Genomic DNA, 23948 nt, shown 5'->3' with positions numbered 1-23948 from the left:
TATGACGAAATGTGGTTTACACATATACCCGAGATGGTGAGTATCCAAAGTTCAGCCCGGCCGAACTAAACGCCTTTTTACTTGTTGGTAATTAAAAAAGTTCCGCTCTTTTAAAATGTCTTCAACCTAGGTTAATTCATAATAAAAATCAAACAAATCAACTATTTTGCGTATTTTTCTGCGTCACTATTGACAAAATGACAACATTGTATTTTAAATAATTGCTTTAGGGCCACCACAACACAGTTGGTTGAACCAAGCCATGCAGTGTCAACGTACACCAGCGCATTGGCTTTGCCTTTAATATTTGAATGGCCCGATTTTTTAACGTTCGCTTCAGTTGAGTTAAAAGTTTGTTTACGTACGCATCGCACCAACCAATCTCTGTGTGTTTGTTGTTTTTATTATTTATTAACAAATAATGACATCATCATAAAAAATCTGACTTCTTTTGGTCTATTAACGAAGACAACACAACGACCCCGCATACTCCCATCACTGCTATCACGGGAGACAATAAAAAAAATTACTATTTTGCAAAAAAAAAACAACAGAATCACAAAGAAAAACATTGGAACAATGATGGAGCATAATGGGGCATTGCGATAAATTGAAAAAGTAAAAAGGCATTAAGTTCGGTCGGGCCGAACTTTCGATACCCACCACCTGGGGTATATATTGTATGTAAACCACCATAGCAGCTATATCCAAATATGTTCCGATTTGAACCAAATTCGACACGGACATTGAGTGGTCTAATAAATACAAGTCAATGTTCAATTTTGGTTTATTATTGATCTTTTTGACGGCTATATACCAATCTGAACCGTATAGGACACGGATGTCGAAAAGTCTAACATAAGTCACTGTGTCAAATTTCAGCGAAATGGGATAATAAATGCGCCTTTTATGGGCCAAGCCCTTAAATCGAGAGATCGGTCAATATGGCAGCTATATTCAAATCTGGACCGATCTGGGCCATCTTGAAGAAGAATATCGAGGGGTCTAACACAACTAACTGTCCTAAATTTCAACAAAATCGGACAATAAATGCGCCTTTTATGGAGCCAAGCCCTTAAATCGAGAGATCGGTCAATATGGCAGCTATATTCAAATCTGGACCGATCTCGGCCTAATTGAAAAAATATGTCGAAGGCCCAATATAACTCACTGCCTCAAATCGCATAATAAATATGGCTTTTATGGGCCTAAGACCTTAAATCGGCGGATCTGTCTATATGGGGGCTTTATCAAGATATAATCCTAATCCGAACTAAACCTGACTATGGACAAAAAAGAATCTATTTTTAAAGACTGTAGCGTGATTTCAACAGACAGACACATGGCTAGATCGTCTTTGAATTTTACGACAATCAAGAATATGTATACTTCATAGGGTCGGAAATGGATATTTCGATGTGTTGCAAACGGAATGACAATATGACGGGGCTATCGTTATTTTTTTTATTATTATTTCAATTTTTACATCCCGTGCATATCTTGAAAGTCAAGCAATAGTTTGCGCATGCGCAATATAACACGTTTGCGTTAGATTCACTCAGCAGTTATCGTCCATTGTGATACCACAGCAACAGGAGAAGAGAGATTCCTTCTTGTTCCTACCGATTAACCATCCAGATCGCTTCAAAAAGTCCACCCACATCCCAATATTCACATTTGCTATATCAGACAAGTTCTCAAAGAAATGTGAACCTAGAGTGGAACTCCTTCTGACTGCCAGTGCGGGACACACACACAGCAGATGTTCTGTAGTCTCTTCTTCTTCGACATCCTGACGGGTTATGCAAAAGTCGTTACTTGCATCCTTCAGCCTGTCAGCATGTTTTCCAATCAGACAGTGACCTGTCATGACGGACACAATGACTGAAACGTCTGTCTCTTCTAGCCAACAACAGCAAAGCGGTGGATTACAAATACAAATTTACCCATTAAGGAACAGGGGCAAACTTCTCACATATTTATGAGTGCTGTCCGACGCAAGTTTAAACTCAATGATAGGGGGCCTCCTCTGCGACACCTCTTTGTAGAGAAGTTTTTCATGGCTGCCGTACCAAATGGTACAGTACCTCACAAATGTCGCCAGCACGGTGGCCACATAATTTTGGAGTATTCACAATCCTCACTTTGTGACTTTATGTCTTTTTTTGCCCTTTGGGTCTGATCTTGAAGACTTAGCTACTTACATGTAGCTAGAGGCATACGTTCAGCCATCTCGTTGAGAGATCTGCGACAGTCGAGCGAGGTTTTTGAATTCAGAAATATGTGCCCCCCAGACATATAATGGCTACCTAGCTGTCTGAGAAGATATATTTGCCAGTCGTCTTTATAACCTTATCTGCTAGTCCCACTAACTTTGTGTAACTGAAAATAAGCGCTATTCGTTCGCTTTTATGTCAAACGCAGCTGATTTCATAAAGGAAAACGTGTGTTTGAATGACTCAAGTCACTCCCTCACAAAGATAGTGGCACATATAAATTCCGCATACCTATACCAATATTATAGAATTTGTAGAATTAATCTCATTCAAATGTACCCACTTTAATGTATAACCATCAAACTATTCTCTTATAATATTTTAAGAATTTATATAATCAGTTTTTCTATTCTAAATTTTAATCTCTAACTCCAAATCTTACTCTCTCTTGGAAAAGACTTAAATACAGGCAGTATATCTTAGTTATTCCACCACTTCTTTAATTGGAAGCATCTATGCTTGACACAATGGTCGGGTAACCTTCTCGATATGACTAGTCCAAGTTTTTCAGAGTACGCCATGACTAGTCCAAGTTCTTCAGAGTACACACCTGGTCGTCTAGTTTGGAACCACCGTATAGAAGTCTATGAAACTTCTATTACCAGGGATATTGTAGTTTCAATTGGTTCTAATAGGAATAGTGATACTGGACTATTTATCAAAAGGCGGCTCAAGCGATTCGCAATCCACACTACCTGGACATTGTACCAAGGATAACATGGTGTCCGTAGCCGTCATGGTGTCATAAGCCTCACAGCAGTGGTCGCAGCAATTTGTCTAGCCACAATGTCCTGACACATTAGGCGTACATTAAAATACCGGCGCATCATCAGCGCGACTGTGATGCACAAGCCAGCCATCCTTTGGATCCGGCTGAGTATTGAACCGTAGGTGGACTTTTAAGGCACTGTCCGCCTGACCTCAACATCATATAGCATTAAAAATCTGATAGCTGCAGTATATACCCAGTGCATGACAATCGGGGGCTTACCCCATCTTCTGCCAATAGCTCTCTTGCAGGTCAAGAGTTGCCTTTCTTGCCCTTTCCACCATGTTTAATTTGTAGTTCAATTTACTATTCTGCAAAACACCCTGGTATTTTGCGCTTTCAGCAAATGGAACATTCTCTCCTCTCAAGGACAGGTGCCAATCTAGATAACTTGTATCTCCTGCTGAAAAGAACTACTGTGCCGTGGGTACACAAGCATTTCGGTTGTCGACCATTGTATCAAAAGCACCATTATATATAGCACGTGTAAACCAGACAACTGCAGCAAACCACACTAAAAATTAATGCACACGATAGACATGAACAAATGGCACGCTCACACCTTATACCAGCAATCGTTGTTGACTCAACGAACAAAATATAAAATGCTCCTTTATATTCGTTGAGCTATTGTAAGTGTTTTTGCCGATGAGCATAAAATAATTGTCAATCATATTTTGTATTTAAAGCAATACGCACGAGGGCTCACATTGAGCGCAAATGAATAAAAGACACACACACACTCAGCTACCTTTCAAAGTTATGAGAGCTGGAATTAATTTGCGTGTTTTGCAATGGCTGGAGTAGAGAAACAAATGGAAGTAAATCTGTCACTTTTGAACAGGTGAAGACAGACACCACGTACATCATTGATAAAAACAAACTCAACAAAACTTGGTGTCTCATTCCTCTGCTTGCTTTGGCTTCATATGGCACTTATATGGTACTCATCTGAGTGGTGTTCATTTGCAAACAACACACGATGTCCGTCGACCAAATTGAAAATCACATCCACTGAACGACTACTAAAACGTTGGCGAATCTCTCACTCTATTGTAAATGTGCGTGTGTTTCTAGCTAACTTTGTTTTTATGTGGCAAGCAATAGAGGCAATTGCTTTAGTCAAAGTTTTTTGGGTCTCATGCAGTTCTGATGTAAATCAAACATGGCTAAGAATCATATTCCGCTAATCATTTCGTCCACCTAGTGGCTGTCCAATTCGCCAGACGCCATTCCGACGGACTTTACTATTTGGGCCATTTTAGAAAGCAAGGTAAGGACTAAACAGGTTAAAGCGTGCTAAGTTCGACCGGGCCGAATCTTGGGAACCCACCACGACGGATTTTGCAAAAAATTCATACAAAGTAAATTTAGTTGATGTACATAATTGTATTCTACATACCAAACTTCTGTCAAACCAGCAAAAATTAAAGCTTTTGAAATTAAATTAAAGCGGGTTGAAAGTCATAACAAAACACCGCATGCAAAATTTCAGCCAAATCAAATGAAAATTGCGGCTTGTTAGGACTCAAGAAGTCAAATCGGGAGATCGGTTTATATAAGAGCTATATCCGATTATAGACCGATTTGGACCGTATTAGGCAGAGCCAAATCGGACAAAATTAGCGGCTTGTAAGGGCTCAAGAAGTCAAACCGGGAGATCGGTTTATATAGGAGCTAGACCGTACTTGGCACCATTATTAGAAGTTGTAGGAGAACACCACATGCAAAATCTCAGCCTCAAGAAGTCAAATCGGGAAATTGGTTTAAATGGAAGCTATATCATGTTATAGACCGATTTGGACCGTACTAAGCACAATTATTGGAAGTCGTAACAGAACACTACATGGAGAGTTTCAGCCGAAACGGGCAAAAGTTGCGGCTTTTAAGGGCTCAAGAAGTTAAATGGGGAGATCGGTTCATATGGGAGCTATATCAATTTATCGACCGATTTCGGTTGTACTGGGCACAGTAGTTGCAAGTTATAACAGAATACTGCTTGCAAAATTTCAGCCAAATCGGACGAAAATTACGGCTTCCAGAGACTCAAGATCGGTTTATATGGGAGATATATCTAAATCTGAATCGATACGCCCCATTTGCGATCCCCAACGATCTACATCAAAATTTAGTATCTGTGCAAATTTTCAAGCGGCTAGCTTTACGTGTTCGACCACTATCGTGATTTCGACAGACGGACGGACGGACATGGCTAGATCGACTCAGAGTGTCGAGACGATTAAGAATGTATGTACTTTATGGGGTCTTACAAGAATATTTCGAGGTGTTACAAACGGAATGACTAGATTAGTATACCCAAATCCTATGGTGGTGGGTATAAAATATACAAGAATGTAGCAAAAAAGCGGCAGATTACATTCAGCTAGCAACTCGTTTTTTGACCGACTGAAGATAATAGTCAAGGCAGAAGGTAATCATATCAAGCATGAGTAAATGGACTCTGAAATTCAGATTACTACCACACATTTTTGTCATTTTAACCAATAAAAGATATGTTCACACACAACAATGTGGTCGTTTGAATTGGTAACACTTCGTGTCAGCTACCCTGTGCATCGTTGTATATATGAAGACATGACCATAAATTTTGTGAACAACCAATTTGGCAGCTCAATGCAAGCAAGATCCATAATTTGTACAAGTATCGAAGAGCCTTAGCGAGAAGTGATTTTAAGTGGCTTAAGAGCCTAAATTGGGAGATCGGACATTAGACTGACATCGTTAAATTGTCATAGAATTTTAAGACGTTTAAGAATATGTACTGTATAGCGTCAGAAGTGAATATTCCGATGTGTTGCCAACAGAATGGCCCCTATCCTATGGTAAAATTCAAGTTTGCCCATTAACATTCCATTCAGAAATAGTTAAGATATATATTGCAGTGGATATGGAAGTCTGTCATACTTAGGTTATACAAATCAATATTTCAAAAATAATAATAAACTCGAAATTTTTCAACTCACACACTTTTGTACGAATGTAATTAGCTTGTTCTTCTGGCTTCCAAATCAATTGAACTCACCTGGAACGATAAAAAAAAGGAAACAAAAATGTTGAATATTCACAAAGCATAAATTTCACCAAATAATTTGGTTAGGTTGTTCAGCTTGAAGACCTTTGTTGTTTTACAAATCAAAGAAAGTCTTTTTTATTGTATTTCTCGCAATGTTTCGTCAATTCTTTTCGACTTCTTCAGGGAATTTTATACAGTCACACAATAATACATATAACAAGAACTATTTCATAGCTTACAATATTAATTTTAGCAGTTTTGAGAAAAATCTTATATATAAAAATCAATTTGTGTTTGTTTGTTTGTTTGTGTGTTCCTTATAGACTCAAAAACGGCTGAACCGATTTTCTTGAAATTTTCACAGATGGTGCATAATGACCCCGTGGTGAAAATAGGGTACTACATTTTTTGATATCTGAAGGGGGGCGGACCCTCTCCCTTACCCTAATTTTCAGAAACGCCAGATCTCGGAGATGGGTGGTGCGATTTAAGCGAAATTTTGTGTGCTCTCATATAGTACCCTAAAAATAAAAATTTGGTATCTAAATTTCGGATGGGGTACCTAGGGGGGCATCCCCACCCTAAAACCTACCAAACATATATTTAGGCCAATCACGGCAATATGGGACTCAAATGAAAGGTATTTAGGATAAGAAAACGTATCTGATATCCAATTGTCGGACCAAGTGCTAGAGGGACCAACCCAAGCCCAAAAGCACCCCTAAATTCGACATATTTACCGACCATGGCAATATGGGACTCAAATGAAAGGTATTTGCAAGTAGAATACGAATCTGATATCCAAATGTGGGACCACGTTTCTGGGGTCCACCCCTTCCCCAAAAAACCCCCCAAATTGGACTTATTTACTGACCATGGGAATATGGGGCTTAAATAAAAGGTATTTGAATGTAGAATACGAATCTGATATCCAAATATGGGACCAAGAGTTTGGGAGGCCGCCTCTCACCAAAAACATCCCCCAAAGGGGACAAATTTACGACCATAGCAATATGGGGCTCAAATGAAAGGTCTTTGGGAGTAAAGCACGACTTTGATATCAATGTTCGGGAAAAGTGTCTATGGGGCCACGTCACCCCCACAACACCACCCAAATAGTAAGTATTTTCTGACTATTGCAATATGAGGCTCAAATAAGAGGGTTTTTAAAGTGGAACACTAATCCGATATATATTTTCAAGGCCAGCTCACTGAGTGGCCGCCCATCCCCCAAAACACCCCCCAAGCCGGTCATTTTTGCCGACTATGGAAATATGGGGCTCAAATTAAAGGTATGTGGGAGTAGACCTCGTATCTGATATCAACATTAGGGGCCAACTGTCTAGCGGACGTCCCACCACCATAACAACCCCCAAGTAGGACGTATTTGCTCACCAAGACAATTTGGGTCCTAAAGAGAGTGGAGCTAAATATTCATAGTTTTTAGGGCCAATACCCCATATTTGCTGACTTTTGCAATTAGGTGTTTAAATGAGATTAGAAAACGAATTTGATATCCAATTTTGAGGGCAATGGCAATATGGGGTTCAAATAAATGATATATTTAGATATGTGGGAATAGAGCACGTTGCTGATATATTTTCCGGACTTTGTTTGGGGGACTATCCAATGCCCAAAACACCCCTTAATCGGGCATATTTACCGACCATGTCAATGTGAAGCTTAAATGAAAGGTATTGGGGGTAGAGCAAGAATTGATACCTATTTTCGGGACCAATTTTCTGGGGGTCTACCCCTTTCCCAAAATACCCCACAAAGAGCAATTTGTTAGTGACCATCGCAATATGGGGCTCAAATAAAGGTATTTGGGTGTAGAATACGAATTTGATATCCAAATGTAGGACCATGTATTAAGGGCATCACCCCTTTCCCAAAACACCCCCATAGGGAAAACATTTTTCGACCATGCAAATATGTGGCTCAAATGAAAGGTATTTGAGATTAGAAAACGAATTTAATAACCTATTTTGTGGTCATGTATTTGGGGGACGCTTCATCCTGTAAACTCCTCTTAAGCCAATGGCAATAGGGGGTTTAAATAAATGGTATTTGAGAGAAGAGCATGATGCTGATATTTTTTCAGGGCCAAGTATCTGGGGGACACCTCTCCCCCGAAAACACCACTAAGTCAGAAATCATGAGTAGATGGGCTGAAATAAAGTATTTAAAGTATATTAGAATGGAGTACACCTTACCCCCAACCTTAAAGTAGTAGACCAATAAAGATCATATGGGATTCAGATAAAGGCACTTATATTGTTAAACTGTTAGTCAAGTAAGCATGGTATTTCACTAAAAGATCTTAGAAAATAAATATTCCAAGGATACTTTTGTTTCATATAAAGTAAAAGAAGGCGCAGTGGAGCGGGCCCGGGTCAGCTAGTCTAAATATAATCTAAAATAAATCTAAACCGTTATCTATGAAATTTCTATGTCGAGAGTCAAATTTCGTGAAAATCGGTTGATTTCCACAAGCGGATGAACGGACATGGCTAGATCGGCTTTGAATGTCGGGACGATCAAGAATATATATACTTCATCGGGTCATAGAACAATATCTCGAGGTGTTGCAAACGGAATGACTATATTAGTATACCCCCATTCTATGGTCGAGGGCACAAATCTAGATTTTTATACCCTCCACCATAGGGCGGGGTTATATGACCTACATCATTCCTTTTGTAACAACTCCATATATTGGTCTAAATCCCCATGAAGCACACATTAATTTATACTTTTGATCGTCATAACATTTTAGACAAGTCTATTTACCTATGTCCGCCGTCTATCGAAAGCACACTATCATTCGAACGAGTAATGCTAGCCGTCCGAAAATTTGCACAACTAGTTTTTATTGATGTACGTCGGTTAGGATTGTAAATGCGCTGAATCTGAAAATTTGCTTCACGACTTCGCCTAAGACCTCAAACACTTACGTTTATGATGGTATTTGCAAATTTTGCCGATGAACATTCCACTAAGGAACACGGGCAAACTTCTCACATATCAGTCCGATTAAAATTGTAAGCTCAATGATAAAGGGCCTCCTTTTTATAGCCGAGTCCGAACGGCGTGCCGCAGTACGACACCTCTTTGGAGAGAAGTTTTACATGGCATAGTACCACACAAATGTTGCCAGCATTAGGAGGGGAAAACCACCGTTGAAAATTTTTTCTGATGGTCTCGCCAGGATTCGAACCTAGGCGTTCAGCGTCATAGGCGGACATGGTAACCTCTGCGCTACGGTGGCCTATGCTGATATACACTCAAAAAAACATTTTTCTGATTTGAAAGATTTAAGCCAAGGATGCTAAGATGAAAAAATAATTTATAAAAAAATTAATCAGAAAGTCATCGGCGAAGTAAAAAAAAACCATCAGCCACTGTGTCTGTTAAAATATAGCGTCTAAGATTTAAATAAAGTATCTTTATTTTGATGATTCGCTCCTTGAGCTCGCAATTATTATCAAAATTCTCCGATCAAGGAAAAAATGTTTAACTTTTGTGTGTAGCTTCTATATAAACCGATCTACCGATTATAAATCTTGAGCCTCTACACCATGCAATTGTTATACGATTTAGTTAAAATTATAAAAAGGAAGTTACAATACGGATGGTTCCAAACTAGACGACCAGGTGGGCTTTGGGGTGTACTCTAAAGATCTAAAACAGGTCATATCGAAAGGGTTACCCGACCACTGCAGTGTGCATCAAATAGAGATCCTTGCAAATAAGGAAGTGGTCGAATGACTAAGATATAATGTGATAACGACGATTGGCATGAATATCTTCTCAGACAGCCATTAAATCCCTGGAGAAGTATTTCTGAACACAAAAACAGCCCTTGACAATCGCAGATCTCTCAACGAGAGGGCTGAACAGTTCAAAATTCACCTATTCTGGGTGCCGGGCCACAGAAATATCCCAGAGAGCTTGCGAGACTAGGAACTACCTTACACATTCCAGGGAAACTGGAATCTGTGGGTATGCCTCTATAGACATGTTAGTTAAGTTTTCAGGATCAGGCCCGAAGGGCAAGAAATGATAGATGGTCACAAATCGAATCTAGACTTGAAGAGGTATACCGCTTTGCTGTCACTGGCTACAACAGACGTCTCAGTCATGACAGGTCACCGTCTAATCGAAAAACATGCTGACATACGGAAGGTTGCCAGTAACGACTTTTGCAGAAGCAGATTCTACTATAGAACACCTTCTTTGTCTATGTTCCACACTGGCAGTCAGAAGGAGTTCCACTTTAGGTTCTGATTTCTTTGAGAATATATCTGATTTAGGGGATGTGAACATTCGCAAGTTGGGCTTTTTTAAGCGATCTGGACGGTTCAACCGTGGGAACTGGAAGGCATCTTCCTTCTTCTGTTTCTGTGGAATCACAATGGATGAAAACTTCGAAGTGAGTCTGATGAGAGACTTCCGCTTAAACCCAACCTAACCTAGTTGAAACTTCCACGATGACTTTAGTTATGCCTACCGAATCTATACCAATATGACCCGAATACGCCCTTAACATCCTAGCTTCTATAAAAATCGATATCTCGATTTGACTTCTTCAACACTTACAGGGAGAATTATCTCTAATGACCTCCTATTTTACTTTTTAATGTCTGACCTTAAAGGGTAACCGAGCAAAGATAATTGCGATCCATGGTGGAGAATATATAGGACACTTTGAGGTAAAAGCGGTCTCCTTTCCAATTACATGTGTTTGTTGTAGCGGTGTATTTTTTGTCTACACAGCTGCCATTGTTCCAAAGGTATACACATAGTCTTGTGCATCGTTTGGAAGTGGTGTTGGGGGCTTTGAACGCTAAGACGGTGGCAACCGTTCACCATGGGTTCAAATCCCGGCCTGGTTTAGCCGAATTTTTCATTTCAATTTGCCTGTTAAGGCGAATATCATTTTTCTAATGATGTGTTAATTTTAAGGTAATAATCAAAAAATTGTTTACCTTTTTTAATTCATCCAACGTTCAAACATTAAAACAATCACTGGTATTCACACACCCTTCCCCGGTTTTATTTACAAAAATCATTGCGAATATTACTACAACCCAATACGAGTAATGAGTACGAAAGTTATGACATCATCCATTACCTTAATGCCTTGGCAGAAGTATTGTTTGCCGGTAGTTGTTATTTTTCTTTTGTGCGCCATTGTTGGCAGACCCTCGTGTGTTTTTGTAAAGCCATTGATCTGCAAATTTGTGGTTGCCATTCATTTTGTCGCTATTGATTTTGGTTTAGTTTTAGTTTTCAAAATGCCAGTGTCGCTACGCATGCGCTTGATTTGGCTTTAATGACTATTCTTTGATTGTGGCGTAGATGGATCGATGGCAGGGAGGGCAATTGCTGAAATCGCCCTCCCTTTTGTTGTCGTGATGTTGCGTGTTTCATTGATTTTTTTGTTTTTTTTTTTTCAAAGTTTTTGCTTATTTTTCGCTACTGGAATTTAATTTGTAGTTTTTTTCGTTTGGCAATTTGTTTTGTTTTCGTAATTTATTAGTGGGCGCGTATTTAACGTATAATTGTGGCTTATTCCAGAGTCATTTTTGCACTCCCTCCATCCATCTTTCTGTTCGCTTTCCTCTCTTTAAATCCATCCAACTTTTGATAGGGATTGTGAACACTTCTTCTCTTTGCTTGGCAATTTTATTTTTTTTTATTTTTGAATTTTTGTATTGTGAATGAATGACGACCATTTTCAAGTTTAACCAGTATGGTAAAAATTTGGATTTGTTTTATTTTTTCATTTCTATTCTTTCAACCCAGCAACTAGCAAACGTCCAGCAAGTAGATGAATGATTGCAGCGAGTACTACAGCATGGGAGTATGGCTAATAGACTAAAAAAATAATGCTAAATAACTGGCGCTGAATACTAACTGAAAATGAATCATCATTAGTGGGAATACAACAAAAAAGATCAATTGATTCAATTTCTACTTGGTGAGGCTGTCTCCAAATGGAGATTAGACTGCTAAATGCCATGAGTCACATCTATATGTGGGAAAGATAGGTTAATTAATCACAGTTTTGGCGGACTTTCTATGGGTATATCAATATGTAGATTTTTTCAACTTGGATAATCTTGAAATTCTTCTTTAAAGCCAAATTATGATAAAAATGGGTTATGTTGCCATGGACCAAATCGATACCATAAAATGTAAGTTTTCTTTGGTTGTGGGGTTTACACACACTAGGAAATGCTTGTACTAACATTAAAGATTTGTTTAACTAAATTTAAAGATGTCTAGTATTACAACTTTTTTCAGGAAACATTAGTTTAGATAAACGATTTTTACATGATATTAAGAATTTCTTATCTAAACTTGTAAACTACATTCTAAACTTAGCTTCCTATTGTCAAAGACAAAAATCTTATAATGTGTGTTGAAGGTTAGAAAGTTGACTTTGGAGCAAGGACAACATTGTACCTAAATTTAACTTTAAGTCAGGTATTTTGCAAGGGCATTTCTTGCCCTATACACCTGCAGGAGGGCCAATTGGCAAAAGTTTAGGGCTTTAAGTTTTTAGACTTACAATGCCAAAGCCTGCCAGATGGCCAAAAAAAAAGAAGAGTGCATTGAGCCAAGGCCAAGGAAAAAGCAGCTAGTGGACAGTCCGTCCAAACAAAACAGAGTGAGAGAGAGAGTTAAGCGACATAAGCCTCGGAAAGAGAGCGTCCTGACGTGCTTAGAAGTCTCACGCAAAATGTGAAGCCTAAGGGGACTGACCCCAGTGAACTAAACGTTCAGAATTTGGTCAAAAATCTGTACGATCTGTACGGATTCAAAGTCTGTCCGAATTCTTAACCAAAATTATGGGAAATTTAAGTTGTCGTTAAGACTTCTGACCGAATTCTGATGTTGAGTTTTAATGAATACGGATGTGTTTTCCAACTTGTCTTGTCGATTTTTGACAAAACTCTGAAAAATAATTCTTTTAGAATTCGGATGTAAATTCCCAAATTCCGGATGTAACATTCCCGGAATTTGGGAATGTAAATTCCCAAATTCCAACCAATTTGGAAAGAATTCTTATAGAATTGGAATGTGTTTGCAGACAGTTCAAATTGCAAGTTTGCCTTTCAATATTCCATTAAGGATCTCCTTTTTATAGACGAGTCCTAACGGCGCGCCGACACCTTTTTGGAGAGAAATTTTAACAAGGCAAAGTAACTCACAAATGTCGCCAGAAATATGTGGGGATAACCACGACTGAAAAGCTTTTCTGACGTTCTCGTCAATATTCGAACCCAGTCACTCAGCGTCAACAAAAATATGTAAAAAAGGAAGCACAAAAAAGCGATCGAGTTCAGACATCGTTTAGAATTCCTTCCGAACTGTTGGGAAAAATTTCAACCGGTAAAAAAATGTTTTACAAAAGCAAGCACAAAAAAGATGACAAAAGAAATCCGACACAGAGTTTCTGTCGAGACAAAAATTCCTAACGGTTCAAAAAAACGTGTGAAAAAGCAAGCACAAAAACATCCCACACGAAGTTCAGACATCGTTCAGAATTCTTTCAGAACTGTCGAAACAAAAATTCTTGCAGATATGCAGCTCAGAAATAGTTCAGAAACCCTTCCGAACTGTCGAAAAAAAAAAAACTTAATGAAAGACGGACAGACTTCGTTTTGAATTCTTTCAAAAAAGTCGGATCAACTATTCCCTCAGAATGTCAAACAGAATTCGGAATGAACTCGGTAAGATCTTTTTGAAAGACTTCAGAATTTGTTCAGATTTGTCTGACATCAGACATTTGGTTCGCTGGAACGTTGCGGTACAATCCATGAGGAAGACGAAAATGGGAACAATTCTCCTGGTGATGGGGAAGGACACGCTTAATGAATCAGCGGTGTTCCTGGGTCTTAAACCAATTGCGAATATAGATATCTAGAACGTAGACTCCATCTCACCGCCGCCATCAACGTGGTAAACGGTGCTAACGAAGATGAAACGCTTGTGCTCCTGGCGGCCACAATCAGCAGAGAACAACGAAGGGTTTTCGTCTCCTTGCCGGTAGCAGCAGTCAAGGAGCTTAAGACAAGCAGAATAAAGATCGGAATTACGAACTGTCGTATACAGTACCAGGAAAATCGCAAACGATGTCTCCGATGCTTCGGAATTTCAAAATGCTGCCGAATTCCAGTCTAAATTTGATGCTATCCAGGATGCATTTAAAGAATCTGATAGTAATAATATAGTGGCAGGCGACTTTAACACCCGAGCTGTAGAGTGGGACATGCAATAGATCAACTCAAGCGGTAGAAGAATATTGTAGATGACATCAAGGAACACTGTCTTTCCTACCAACATCGACGTTCAGAAATTTGAGACGAATTTCAATAAACAATGCTCCTTCTTTCTCCTTCCAAACGTTCCTAATTGCCAACACAATGCACTGCATATATTGTTATGAAGAGAAATAAAGGACGGGATTGGTTGGGACCAATAGTGGGATTGTTCCTAGTATTAACAAACAGAGCCGCAGTATACTGGTGGAATGACGCAATGGTGAACACAGACGTGATAAAGTACGCTAAACGCAGGGGCGCATCAGAAGCAGAACATGTCCATATAAGAAGGTTGAAAAGGAACCGGGAGCGCCATTACCAAAAGCAAAAGACAAATAGGAAGAACTAAAAGAATACCACAACCGAGACCCCTTGGGGCTTGGATACAAAATCGTTATGAAAAAGCTTGGAATGAAAAGTCCAACTACGGAGATGGATGATAAAACAATGCGGAATACTGTAACCACCCTAGACCAAGCAACGAAATCATTGGAGTGGGCACACACACTCCCTATTCACTCTTGAAGAACTTCAACTCGCTGTAAGTAGCTTTCAAATCAGAAAGGCGCCCGGCCCCGACGGATTCTCAGTAAAAGTATGAAGATAATCGCCGATAAAAGGCCAGAGATGATTTTAAACATCTATAAAAGATATCTGTCAGAAGGAATATTCCTAAATGCATAGAAACAACAAAGGCTGGTTTTGATCAGCAAGGGGCAAGGTGATCCAGAATCGTCATCGTCTTACTGGCTACTGTATATGCTGGACACAGCGGACAATCCGTCTGATAAAGACTTGTGGGGACAATCGGCGAAGGAGAAAGACTCTCGAAATGGCAACATGACTTCCGCGCAGGGAAGTCGACAATAGGGGTGCCTAAGGACGTGCTTGAGGTTGTCGAAGAAGGCCAATGACTGAATTGTCGTAGCAGACCCATCATCTTGCTGGCAACGCTGGATGTTAAGAACGCCCAAAACAGCTTCACAGCACATATTACAGGCCATTAAATGGACTTTAAAGTGCTGGAGTATCTGATGGGGATCAGACCTGGTGCTCTTCTACACACCTTCCGAAGGTTTGAGGAGGTATGAAGTTACGTCGGGCGCTGCACAAAGTTCCATACTTGGCCCGACCTCTGGAACCTCAGCTACAACGTAAGGCTGAGGATGAAGATGATAGCAAACACATTACTGGCCGGATACGCAGACGACATTCTCATCACAGCAAGAAATATTGAGCGCAACGAAGACTACAGTAGGTCATGATTAGAACTGGACATTGGTTTGGATCCCACGGGCTACAGCAGGCAATGCAAAAGGCTGAGCTACTCTTGCTCACGAGGAGATAGTTGTGGATCGAGGACGTCGTCTTTCACACGAGAAGGAACGTGAAATACCTAGGGGTACAACAGTACGCAGTACGCGACAGCAAAAGCGGCGAAGATAACGGCCCAATTATGGCGATTTATAGGGACTATCGGAGGACCTCTACCAGGCTGTCGCAAGCTATTGATGGGGGCCTGCAATAGTATTTTTTTATATGGACATTTGAGGTAAATTCCTACAGACCAGATGCGGGGTACAGCGCTGCTTTCGGTACAGAAACGGCCGCTCTAAAAGTTAATTCATCTTACCGAACAGTGCCTGAACCCGCAATTCTCGTCATTGGTGGTATGTTGCCAATAGATGTACAGGCCCTATAGCCGATGAAAATACATGACTCAAAACTGCAGCTCAAACCGGAGTCCGTGTTGGAAGATATTCGACAAGACACGCTTAGCCTTTGGCGGCCAAGATGAAAAAATTACACGCGAGGCAGAGGTCCATCTATCTCGCGTGTCATTGAAGCTCATTCCCGATATACGTCAATGCATCGACGCAGGCAATATCTTAACACGCATGCTTCCACAAGTACCTACACAGAACGGGAAAATGCAGCTCACCATTCTGCATCTACGAAGAAGAAGAGGTGGTGGATGATGCAGAGCACACGGTCTTCCGCTGTCAACGATGACGCTACAGCTGGGCGCGACTAGAATAGCAGATCGGTGAAAAAAGAGGGGAAAACCTAACAACGAAGATGTGCAGCGGAGAGGATAGCATGTGATAGGATAGGATGTGACAACTTTTGTCGAAGAGATTCTCAGATCAAAGTTTATGGGCCGGCGGCGTCATTGGGCCTTAGTTCTTCAGTGACGATCATAATCGACACGTTACTATGAAAGGGAATCGCTACCGTTCAATGATAACAGGATATTTTTGGAACCATCTGGATAATATTGACTTGGGGGACATTTGATTCCAACAGGACGGCGCCGCAAACCACACAGTGAATAACACAATCAATTTATTGGAAATCAATTTTGGACAACGTGTTATCTCACGAAATGGTTCAGTGGATTGGACGCCTCGGTCGTGCGATTTAACGCCGTTAGACTTTTTCGTGTGGTCTATGCCAACAACTCTAAGGTCTATGGCAACAACCCAGTACGAATGTTAACCGTGAAATTGAAGCAGTTTCGGCCGATTTATGCTTGAAAACCGTCAATAATTGTTCAGCGTCTGGACTTTGCAAACGTGCCTGTGGTGTCCGTGGAAAAGAAATGATTATTATGCAGCATAATGGCATTGAACGTAATTTCATAGGAATAAAGAATTTCATTGGTATCCAAAACCGTTTATATTAAAAAAAAACTTTGTTGCGCTCTTATTGAAAACCCCTTCAGTAACTGCTATATGGAGAGGGCTCCTGGGTGCAGGAACACTAAGACGTCTGGAGTAGGTTAGGTTGAAAAGAGGGTGCAGATATTAATCCGCCCCATGCCACTATGGACGTACACCTAAGCCAGTAATCGGCTTGTTGTGCGCTCTAAAAACTACAAAGTAACCTCTAAAAAGAAAATTTTAAGTTAGGAATTCCATGCTATTTACAAAATCCTTAATTGTTTTCAATACTACTCCCCTAAGTTGGTTCATGTCTGGTATTGTGTCTCCACCTAATTGCCGGTATCTGTTAGACGCGAAAGCCGGGCAATGACAATGGAAATGCTCCAACGTCTCATCATCTGCGGTCGGAAATCTAAAATAGTGGTCCTCATCGCTCCGCCTATGCCAAGACAACATGTTCTCTGAACCTGTTGTATGGTCCTTATGTTGCACTTTTTCTCCATAGTAGTCCATCAAACTACTGAAGCGTAAGTAAGTATTGGTCCAATCACGCTCCTGTAGAGCCACTGTACTATCCTAGGATTCAGGCCCCATTCCGTCAATACGCTCCTGAATGTGACACTTCCAATTCAGTTTCCTGTCCAAAATCACACCTAAGTATTTTACCTTGTCAGATATCGAAATCGTCTTATTAAGGAAACGTGGTGCGTTAAATTGGCCCACCTTCGTCTTCCTCGTGAATAGGCATATTTCAGTTTTCTCTGGTTGACCTCTGGGTCTAGCCCAGTCATATGCCATATGCAAGATCCTTTCGGCCCTTCTGCATAGCTCGTTCGGATCCTTACCCCTTAGAAGTATTATAACATCGTCTGCGTACCAGACGGGTTGAAATCCCTCACCAGTCAGCATCTGTAAAAGGTCACTTATGGTGGTCACCCATAGGAGTGGCGATAAAATGCCCCCCTGTGGCGTGCCCTGTGCCACTTTCTCCCTTATATTTATGCCATTGGACACACAATTTATCCACCTGTTCCTTAGCATATGGTTTATCCAGTCTCTAAGGAACGGGTCCACCCGGTACTGGTCTAAGGATTGGATCAGTGTGTCGCTCGCTAAAAGCCCCCTCGATGTCAATGCATACCGCCAGTGTGTACGTTTTGGCATCGAACGATTCTTCTATTTTATGCACAACCTCGTGCATGGCAGTCTCCACCGACCTTCCCTTGACATTGGCATGCTGTTTGTATTTGAGCAGTTCGCTGGTTGTTATGCTCTTTATTATGGTGTTCACAATACGTTCCATGGTTTTGAGTAGAAAGGATGTAAGGCTTATGGGTCTGTAGGCCCTTGGTGTCACATAACTTGCCTCGCCGGGCTTGGCGAGGCAAGTTACAAGGGGATCCATCTCGAAGTAATGGTAGAGCGGTGCCGTGGTGGTTTGCATATCTCGAGAGATAAAGTGGGTTTTTAGCCGGTAAAGACCGAACCCAGCATGCGGCGAAAGATGGGTAATGCATTTTCTTACCTTATGCCAACAAAAACCAAAATAAAAATATGGTATTGTTTTGTGTTCTGGCGGACAAATCTCCAAAAATCCACAAACTGTTCAATACTCTGTCGGATTCAAAGGATAGCTTGTCTTTGCATCACTGTCTCACTGAGGACGAGTTAATGCTTCTGGGAATTGTGGCTAGAAAAATTAGTATTCTTCTTGTTCAGTATAATAATTCCCTCAATGCTTCATAAAAATTTATTTGTTAAGAATATATTGATAAAAAAAATTCCCCTCATTATTATACAATCCTCGATAGCCACATTGAATTTGTGTGGGAGTGTAAATTAATTGGCAGTTCAATGGAGAAAAATGATTACGAGGCGTTAGCTTCTAATTGCTTATTTGTAAGTGTATTTATTTAATTAATTGAATGCCAAGACTAAAGCAAACTACAATAGTGATATTTAGCGCCTTTTTACCCATAAATCATTGAGATTTTCGCTTAACGCTTGTATTCCTACATACTATCCCAAGGCAGCCGGTTGTACGTACCGGATTGACCCGATGAAGTCCTTCATCGGCAAGGGCTGCCGCCTCAGTGTACAACACACTGCTACAACAACAACAACATTCCTAACGAATATCGTTTTGAAAAATCTTCTCCACAATCACTTTCACAGATTCGCACATCTCATCACATGCTGAGGTAGATGAGTGAAATTAATTACCAAAGACAATGGCAGCAAACTCCCAAGCCATATGTTTTCATGATTTGTTTGACCAGCAATCTGTTCAGGGTCTCTTAAAAATCGCTTGTTGCTTTTTGTTTGCGGTAAAGTTTGTGCCATAAATCTCCATTGTTGTTTATTCCGTCGTATAAGTGAACTCCCCAATTGGTATTTTGGCAATTTGTTAATACCCCTTAGTTTTTAAGTCGAGAGCGTAGCGAAGTTATCTTTCCAGAGAAAACACTGTTTTTCGATTGAAGCCTCTTTCGTGTTTTGTGAAGTTCTTACCCTCGAGTCTTGAACTGTCAAATAGTTTTCAGAAAATAATAATTTATGTTTTGTCCATTTCTATCTTCATGATGATATCATTATTTACTATGTCAAAAGAATTTTGACAAACTAAATGGCTCAGGCCATAGATATGTTATAGTCAGTGCGTCAGTCATATGGTCATTGGGGGAGAAACAATCAGTTACTAAAAAATATTTATAAATCATTGATTATAGAAATTATTTTTAAAGTTTGAGTAGCTGGCCATCAAAAACGCCTTGGGTTTGTTATGAACAATTTCGTTGGTTATAAATTAAAAATATTTTTACAAATAAAATCTTTTTATTGTGTGTCAAAAATCAATATTTCTAGAATTTTTAAATTTTATATACATATATGGTTATTTCTGGCATTTCGGAACTTGCAAAACTATGAGCAAACATAGCAAACTATGAGCTTACGCAGACATAGATCATAATGCTTAAAACCTACACATCTACGAGATTACTAATGATTTTTTTCCTAGATTGTAGGATTTTACCACTGATCTCAAGCCAAAGAAGCGAAACTTCAACATAAGGATAACTACTTATAAAGACGGTACAGTGGACATAACCTTTCATTTCGCATTTTGATAGCTTTGTAAGAATTTTTCTGTTTCCTAAATTAAAATACAAAGTCACTTACTACCAAAGAAATTGAAATAAATTCATATGCTGAAAAAATGTTTGTCCAAACTTTAAAGATTCGAGCCAGCCATATAGAACTTAATTTAAAGATGCCAAATTTTTTAAGGACACATTTCTTTTGGCGAAAGTTTTTTTACTTGATATTAAAGAGGAAAGACAACGGAGAATATGGTGAGGCTTTTGATGAAAACACATTTTCCATAGTATACCACGGTACTCACAGAGTCACCGGAATCTTAGAATAAAGATGTTGATCAAAGGCAACAGAATTTATGGTAAAGGAATCCTATTAAGGCTCATACAATTAATATCAGTCTGTCAAAATCGTTCTCTATTCCGATAGAATCAGAAGGTGAACAAATGGATGAAAAAAGCCTTATGTCGTCTTCATATATCAATATCCTTGAAGATCGAATAATAGACGGAAGATCATTCAAGTATAGAGCAAATAGAATCGGGCCAAGATGACTATCCTGCGGAACACCAGCGTAGCCATTATTCGTCTCGACTCGCGTCCTTCAAAGGAGACGCTTTGATATCCACTTCAAGAGTCTCGGGGGAAACACCGTCAAGTTAAGCTTATGATGTAAAATCCTATGATTAACCGTGTCGAGTGCCTTGCTAAAATCGGAATATGTATAATTCCTCGTGATAATGATTCAGGCACATAATGATTCAGGCACTCCAAAAGGTTCATAGCCGTCGACTTGTATCTCAAAAACCTGTATTGACTTTCTCAAATAATCTATCGAAATTTCTTTGCAAGCCCACGCGTTCAAATTGTGCAAGTAACATTGGAATGGCATTTAATTTAGCAATTCCTCTTTAATTCTGTATATTAAACCTCAGCCACTCTTATGAAGAGGAACTTTGTAACTCTCCTTTCAAATCTATGGAAAACAACAATGCGCGTTTGCGAACAGTTAAATAAATTAGTCAGTGGCATATACAACAGTCTCGCACAATACTTCAAATTGGCCAATGGTACGCCGTCGGGTTCAGGAGAATAACTAGACTTCAATCCAGCAAAAACCTCATCTCAAGTCAAAGTTACATTAGAAATAAAATGACAAGACCGAATATCATAGGAACAATCAGACATGATAGGACGGAATTCCACATAAGTCGACTGAAAAAAATCTGCAAATAGTTCCGAAATGAATATCGTGAAACCGCATGTAGTTAGGAAAGCCTATAGTCTTTCTCTTCGAGTTAACAAAATTAAAAAAGCTTTTGAGATCAACATTCAATTTAAACCCTATGTGATGTAAATATTCATCGTAAAATTTCTTACTCATCTCGTCTATTTTTGCAGTTCTTTAGACGTCGTAGATCCTTTGGAACACAAAGGGGTCAATAAGCATAAGGGAGACATTTAACGTTGGATGATAGCCATCCTCTGGATTAAAGAAGTGGATAGTCCGTGATACATATACGTGACTCAGTACATCTATTCCAAAAAATCGCAGGTTTTGGCAAGAATATCCCGAATATCCGGAGTGTTTGGTGTGTTAACCGAGCCATATACTCAGAAAGCCTGGCAGGAGGCAAGAGTGTTATTTATAACCAAACTCGGCAAGGCAAGTTATGCGACACCAAAGACCTACAGACCTATCAGCCTTACGTCCTTTCTACTCAAACCCATGGAACGTATTGTAGATATCACGATAAACTGCTTAAATACATACAGCATGCCTATGTCAAGGGAAGGTCAGTGGAGACTTCCCTGCACGAGGTTGTACATAAAATAGAAGAACCCTTCGATGCCAAGAAGTACACATTGGCGGTATGCATTGACATCGAGAGGGCGTTTAACTATGTGCGGACTGACATACTGATCCAATCCTTAAACCTGTAACGGGTCGACCGGTTCCTTAGAGACTAGATAAACCATATGCTAAGAAATGGGTGGATAAATTATGGGTCCCATGACACAAATATTAGGGAGAAACTGCCGCAGGGCACGCCACATGGGGGCATGATGTTGTCAGAATGAATGAAGAAGCTCCAACGAATAAGTCTTTTGAAGGCGATCACAGTGGTACTCGCAAACCTCGACGACCAAAAGCCTGATGGAAGATCAAGTGGTGAAAGACATCGCGAAACTTGGTGTCAGAGATTTTAGAAGAAGCATGGAAGATTGAAGTGCTTGGAACAATAGTCTCAGTTCGGCTAATGGGGCAAATGTACTGTCATAACCAATTAAAGTAAAGTAAGATCTTGAACAGGAAACTAAATTGGAAGTGTAACATTCAGGAGCGTACCGAGAAAGCTCACAGATGTTGGCCACTACGCAGGTTCAAAGTGGGGCCTGAATCCGAGAATAGTCCACTGGCTCTACAGGTGCCTTTACTGTACTTACTTACGCCTCAATAATTTGGTAGTCTGGGATGGAAGAAAAGTTCAACATAAGGATAATACAACAGGTTCAGAGAACATATATTCTTGACATAGGCTGGACGAAGAGGACCATGTCCACTAGGACCCATAGCAGCCACTACGGCTATGAGACTTAAGGCGATAGAGAACGGATGGAGGATAGGAGCAGCTCATACCATCACGGTAAAATCGAGGCCACGATAGGAAACCTGAAAGAAGTTTCCAATCGGATACCTGAGAAGACACTTTAGGTCGAGTTCGAGGCAGAGTCTTAGATTGACGGAACTGTGGTACTGCAATCTGAAAGATCATGCTACACAGGGGAGTCTACTTTGAGAAATCTAAAACTGAGATAGTTCACTGGCTCTACAGGAGTGTGATTAGACCAATACTTACTTACACCTCAGTAGTTTGATGGACTGCGAAACAGAAAAAGTGTAACTGTAACTGGTCTATTCTATATATCCGAACCATAGACATACTGATTAAGTGAGAGGCAGCCACTGCGGCTATGAGACTTAAGGCGATAGAGAATGGATAGAGGATATGAGCAGGTCATACCATCACGGTATAATCGAGCGACGACACTTGAGGTCGAGTGCGAGGCACGGACGGAACTCTGGTATTGCCATCTGGAAGTTCATGCTACACGGATGGATCAAAGCCAAAGCACAGAGTGGGCCTGGGGGTCTACATTGAGAACCCAGGAACTGAGATCTGTTAAACTGCCTGAGTGAGTTGGTATGGTGTTGGTGCGAGGATGAACGTATTAACGGATATCGCAAACTGGCCATTAGGGCAATAACAACCACGACGGTAGGACCACCAACAGTTTTGGAGTGTAAGAAGATCATTAACGCCTTCTCTGAGGATGACACGATCCTCGTTGTTTGGATGGCGGGCCATAGTGGAATAAGGGGGAATGAAAGAACAGACGATTGGCAGTGAAGGCCTGAGGATTGCCGTCAATTAACCTGGTTAACCCGAAGCCTTTCGGGACGACGCAGTCCGAGTTAAGGGCGTGGTCGACGAACGCTCATTTAACACTATGGAACAGCGAAACGGTTGGTAGGACAACGACAATCCTGCAGTCCTATCCACGTTTTAGCTCAATGATATGAAGCCTCCCTTATCCAATTCTACTCCAATCTTAGTGGTTTGTTTTGACTTCCAACAACTATGCCAAGTATGGTCCAAATCGGTTCATAACCTGATATAGCATCCATATAAACCGGTCTCCTGATTATACTTTTTGACTTTTAAGCTACTTGCTAAGACGGTTCATAACCTGATATAGGTCCCATAT

The 23948-nt window shown here is 40.2% G+C and overlaps 1 protein-coding gene across 3 annotated transcripts in view; it reads right to left on the bottom strand.

The window, feature by feature from the left end:
- LOC106085461 (spectrin alpha chain, non-erythrocytic 1) overlaps positions 1–23948 on the bottom strand; it is a 262696-nt gene that overhangs the window by 143099 nt on the left and 95649 nt on the right. For 2 of the 3 annotated variants that reach the window (XM_059361018.1, XM_059361019.1), the window contains exon 3: positions 6032–6088. The exons of the other annotated variant lie outside the window; for it this stretch is intronic. The gene's annotated coding sequence lies outside the window, so the exon portion shown is untranslated. The remainder of the gene's footprint in view (positions 1–6031; positions 6089–23948) is intronic. 3 annotated transcript variants of the gene reach the window in all.

This window comes from Stomoxys calcitrans, chromosome 1, assembly GCF_963082655.1.
Source record: "Stomoxys calcitrans chromosome 1, idStoCalc2.1, whole genome shotgun sequence".
Classification (NCBI taxonomy): Eukaryota; Metazoa; Arthropoda; class Insecta; order Diptera; family Muscidae; genus Stomoxys; species Stomoxys calcitrans.
Note: the sequence above shows the minus strand (reverse complement) of the source record. Positions and strands in the feature narration are given on the sequence as shown.